Raw genomic sequence first — 6,000 nt, 5'->3', positions numbered from 1 at the left:
ACTAATCTATTTACTGGAAGGGACCTCTTCACTTCACGGAGCACCGGAGCAAGTCATATTTGAGTTGTCAACAGACTCCTGTGATCCAGTTGCCAGAGATATTTTAAGCTCTCCCACCTGAGACAGCTAATGACTGAGACAATTGATTTGGACCTTTTGAACTGAGCCAATCACCTGAGGACTATTCAAGTGGTGCCCTGGGTGTGTGGATGTAGGAAGGTATGATTTTAATTTCCCAATTGTTGCCTGCGGGGGGGGGGAAGGGGGGGTGACTTAATTGCTGGTATTTCTCCACAGCTGAGACTTCAACCCAGAGTAACTGTTTCACTAGGGTTGGACAGAGACCAGCTGAAAATAAGACAGAACCACTTAGCCACACCACACCAAACAGTTCCCCAGTTTCTCAGGCCTTAGCACTGTGTGGTTCCTTGAAAAAGCTCAAGGGGAAAAGTCAAAAGCTGTAAAATAATCCTGGGGCAGAAGCAGCAGAGAAACTCTGGTAACATGAATAAGCAGAATAGATCAACCCCCCCAAGGAAAGACATGGCAGATATAACTGAAGATCCCATTCATAAACAGCTGGCTGAGATGTCAGAAATTAAAGTCAGAATTTGGATTGCAAACAAAATTAATAAAATGGAGGAAAATTTGGAATTAGAAATTCGAGGAGCAAATCAAAAGTCAGAAATAGAAATTCGAGGAGAAATTCAAACGTTGTCTCAAGAATTTAACGAACTTAGAGACAAAACCACCTATGATTTTGATGCACTGAAGCATCCCTCAAAGATGCCCTAAAAGATCTGAAAAATACAGTAGAATCTGAAAAACACAGTACATTTTGATGCACTGAAGCATTCCTCAAAGATGCCCTCAAAGATCTAAAAAATACGGTATAATCTCTCAGGAACAGAGTGGAGCAAGCAGAAGAATGGATTTCTGACATTGAAGACAAAGCTTTTGAATGCTCCCAAACTCTCAAAGAGGAAGACAAATGGAGAACAAAAATGAATCATTCTCTCAGAGAGCTCTGGGATAATTCGAAGAAGGCTAATATCCACCTCATTGGAATTCCTGAAAGTGATGAAGTGGCCTTGCAAGGCACAGAGGCCCTTCTCCATGAAATTATGAAAGAGAATTTTACAGACATGCCTAGAGATTCTGAAATTCAGATCGCATACAGTTTCAGAACCCCAGCATGACTCAATCTGAATAGGACATCCCCAGGCATATCATGGTTAACTTCGCTAACCTTAATATAAAGGAAAAAATTCTGAAAGCAGCCAGACGTAAGAAATCCATTACCTACAAAGGGAAGAATATCAGAATGATGGCAGATTTCTCTGCTGAAACTTTTCAAACCAGAAGAGGGTGGTCATCAACTTTAATCTCCTAAAGCAAAATAACTTTCCACACAGGATCCTATATCCAGCTAAACTGGTTTCATTTATGATGGAGAAACTAAATACTTTAATGACATTCATATGTTGAAGAAATTTATCATAACCAAACCAGCTCTTCAGGATATTCTCAGACCTATCCTCCATAATGACCAGCCCAATCCTCTTCCACAAATGTAAACTCACTCAGAAACTTTTGATCAAACTCCAACTTCCACAGTGGCAAAAGGATTAAAAATGTCCACTGGACTTTCGAAAAACACAAAACCCAAAATTTTACCAGACTTATCAATATTCTTCATTAATGTGAATGGCTTAAACTGTCCTCTAAAGAGGCACAGGTTAGCTGACTGAATACAAAAACTCAGGCCAGATATTTGCTGCATACAGAGTCAAATCTTACTTTAAAAGATAAATATAGACTCAGGGTGAAAAGATGGTCGTCCATATTTCAGGCAAATGGTAATCAGAAAAAAGCAGGTGTTGCAATTCTATTTGCAGGCACAAAAGGCTTTAAACCAACAAAAGTAAGAAAGGATAAGAATGGTCACTTCATATTTGTTAAGGGTAGTACTCAGTATGATGAGATTTCAATTATGAATATTTATGCACCCAACCAGAATGTGACTCAATTTATAAGAGAAACTCTAACAGACATGAGCAACTTGATTTCCTCCAGCTCCATAATAGTCGGAGATTTCAGCACTCCTTTGGCAGTGTTGGATAGATCCTCCATTAAGAAACTGAGCAAAGAAATTTTAGATTTAAAACTAACCATCCAACATTTGGATTTAGCAGACATCTACAGAACATTTCATCCCAACAAAACTGAATACACATAATTCTCATCAGCTCACAGAATATACTCCAAAATTGATAACATCTTAGGTCACAAGTCTAACCTCAGTAAATTTATTTTTTTTTTTTTTTTTTTTTGATAAAATGTTCTAAATGCTTTCTCTTTATTTTTTTTTTTTTTTTTTTTTTTTAATTTTTTATTAAATCATAAGTGTATACAATGATATGATTATGGGGCATCATACACTCACTTCATAAACCATTTGACACATTTTCATCCCAGTGGTTAACATAGCCTTTCCGGCGTTATCTCAGTTACTGTGCCAAAACATTTATATTCTACATTTACCAAGTTTCGCAAATACCCCTGTAATATGCACCACAGGTGTGATCCCACCGATTCCCCTCCCTCTACCCACCCCCCCCTTTCCCACTTCCCCCTATTGTTAAGTTGTAGCTGGGTTATAGCTTTCATGTGAGAGTCCCAAATTAGTTTCATAGTAGGGCTGTGTACATTGGATATTTTTTCTTCCATTCTTGGGATACTTTACTAAGAAGAATATGTTCCAGCTCCATCCATGTAAACATGAAAGAGGTAAAGTCTCCATCTTTCTTTAAGGCTGCATAGTATTCCATGGTATACATATACCACAATTTATTAATCCATTCGTGGATCGATGGGCACTTGGGCTTTTTCCATGACTTAGCAATTATGAATTGGGCTGCAATAAACATTCTGGTACAAATATCTTTGTTATGTTGTGATTTTTGGTCTTCTGGGTATATGCCCAGCAGAGGAATTACAGGATTGAATGGCAGATCTATTTTTAGATCTCTGAGTGTTCTCCATATATCCCTCCAAAAGGAATGTATTAATTTGCATTCCCACCAGCAGTGCAGAAGTGTTCCCTTTTCTCCGCATCCACGCCAACATCTCTGGTCTTGAGATTTTGTGATATAGGCTAGTCTCATTGGAGTTAGATGATATCTCAAAGTAGTTTTGATTTGCATTTCTCTGATGATTAAAGATGATGAGCATTTTTTCATATGTCTGAAGGCCGTGCGCCTGTCTTCTTCAGAGAAGTTTCTCTTCAAATCCCTTGCCCAGCCTGCGATGGGATCCCTTGTTTTTTTCTTGCTGATGCGTTTGAATTCTCTGTGGATTCTGGTTATTAAACCTTTGTCAGAGTTATACCCTGCAAATATCTTCTCCCATTCTGAGGGCTGTCTGCTTGCTCTGCTTACTGTGTTCTTAGCTGTGCAGAAGCTTTTTAGTTTGATCAAGTCCCAGTAGTGTATTTTTGAAGCTGCTTCAATTGCCCGGGGGGTTTTCCTCATGAAATACTCACCCAGACCAATTTCTTCAAGGGTTTTCCCTGCATTCTCCTCTAGTATTTTTATAGTTTCATGTCTTAAGTTTAAATCTTTAATCCAATGAGAGTCTATCTTAGTTAATGGTGAAAGGTGTGGGTCTAATTTCAGTCTTCTGCAGGTTGCCAGCCAGTTCACCTAGCACCATTTGTTAAATAGGGAATCTTTTCCCCACTGAATGTTTTTAATTGGCTTGTCAAAAATCAAATAGCGGTAAGTAGCTGGATTCATCTCTTGGTTCTCTATTCTATTCCAGATATCTACTTCTCTGTTTTTGTGCCAATACCATGCTGTTTTGATCACTATCGATTTGTAGTAAAGTCTGAGGTCTGGTAGTGTGATTCCTCCTGTTTTGTTTTTATTTCTGAGTAATGTCTTGGCTATTCGAGGTTTTTTCTGATTCCATATAAAACGAAGTAATGTTTTTTCAAGATCTTTAAAATATGACAGTGGAGCTTTAATAGGGAGTGCGTTGAAAGTATATATTGCTTTGGGTAGTATGGACATTTTGATAATGTTGATTCTTCCTAGCCATGAGCATGGTATGTTTTTCCATTTGTTAACATTTTCAGCTATTTCTTTTCTTAGAGTTTCATAGTTCTCTTTATAGAGATCTTTCACGTCTTTTGTTAGGTAAATTCCCAAATATTTCATCTTCTTTGGCACTACTGTGAATGGGATAGAGTCCTTAACTGCTTTTTCAATTTGACTGTTGTTGGTGTATATAAAGGCTACCGATTTATGAATGTTGATTTTGTAACCTGAGACGCTGCTGTATTCCTTGATCACTTCTAGGAGTTTTGTAGTAGAGTCCCTAGTGTTTTCCAGATACACAATCATATCATCTGCGAAGAGCGAGAGTTTGATCTCTTCTGACCCTATATGGATACCCTTGATCGCCTTTTCTTCCCTAATTGCGGTGGCTAAAACTTCCATTACAATGTTGAAAAGCAATGGAGACAATGGGCAGCCTTGTCTGGTTCCTGATCTGAGTGGAAATGATTCCAATTTAACTCCATTCAATATGATATTGGCTGTGGGTTTGCTGTAGATAGCCTCTATCAGTTTAAGAAAAGTCCCTTCTAGACCAATTTTCTTGAGTGTTCTGATCATGAAGGGATGCTGGATATTATCAAAAGCTTTTTCTGCATCAATTGAGAGAATCATATGGTCTTTGTTTTTTAATTTGTTTATGTGCTGAATTACATTTATAGATTTACGTATATTGAACCAGCCTTGAGACCCTGGGATAAAACCAACTTGGTCATGATGTATAATTTGTTTGATGTGTTGCTGGATTCTGTTTGTTAGGATCTTGTTGAATATTTTTGCATCTATATTCATTAGTGATATTGGTCTATAATTTTCTTTTCTTGTTGGGTCTTTTCCTGGTTTGGGGATCAGGGTGATATTTGCTTCATAGAACGTGTTGGGTAGTCTTCCTTCTTTTTCTACATTTTGGAACAGGTTGAGTAATATAGGTACTAATTCCTCTTTAAAGGTTTGGTAGAATTCTGACGTGAAACCATCTGGTCCCGGGCTTTTCTTTTTAGGGAGGTTTTGTATAGTTGATGCTATTTCTGAACTTGATATGGGTCTGTTCAACATTTCCACTTGATTCTGGTTAAGTCTTGGAAGGTGGCGTGCTTCCAAGTATCGGTCTATTTCCTTCAGATTTTCATATTTCTGAGAATAAAGTTTCTTGTAATATTCATGAAGGATTTTTTGGATTTCTGATGAGTCTGTGGTTATTTTGTCTTTGTTGTTTCTGATTGATGATATTAGAGATTTTACTCTTTTTTTCCTGATTAGGTTGGCCAGAGGTTTATCTATTTTATTGACCTTTTCAAAAAACCAGCTTTTTGATTTATTGATCTGTTGTATTATTCTTTTGTTTTCAATTTCATTTAATTCTGCTCTAATTTTGGTTATTTCTTTTCTTCTACTGGGTTTGGGGTTGGAATGTTCTTCCTTTTCCAGTTGCGTGAGATGTCCCATTAAGTTGTTAACTTCCTCTCTTTCCGTTCTCTTGAGGAAGGCTTGCAGTGCTATAAATTTCCCTCTTAGAACTGCCTTTGCAGTGTCCCAGAGGTTCTGATAGCTTGTGTCTTCATTGTCATTTTGTTCCAAAAAATTGGTGATTTCTTTCTTAATCTCATCTCTGACCCAGCTATCATTCAGCATAAGGTTATTTAACTTCCATGTTTTTGTATGGGTATGCAGATTCCTGTTGTTACTCAATTCAAGTTTTATTCCATGATGGTCCGAGAAGATGCACGGAATAATTTCTATTCCTTTAAATTTACTGAGGTTAGACTTGTGACCTAAAATGTGATCAATTTTGGAGTAAGTTCCGTGGGCTGATGAGAAGTATGTGTATTCAGTTTTGTTGGGATGAAATGTTCTGTAGATGTCTGCTAAATCTAAATATTGG

The sequence above is a fragment of the Nycticebus coucang genome, chromosome 15 (assembly GCF_027406575.1).
Source record: "Nycticebus coucang isolate mNycCou1 chromosome 15, mNycCou1.pri, whole genome shotgun sequence".
In the NCBI taxonomy this organism is placed as follows: Eukaryota; Metazoa; Chordata; class Mammalia; order Primates; family Lorisidae; genus Nycticebus; species Nycticebus coucang.
The sequence above is the reverse complement of the archived record's forward strand: the minus strand, read 5'-3'. Positions refer to the sequence as shown.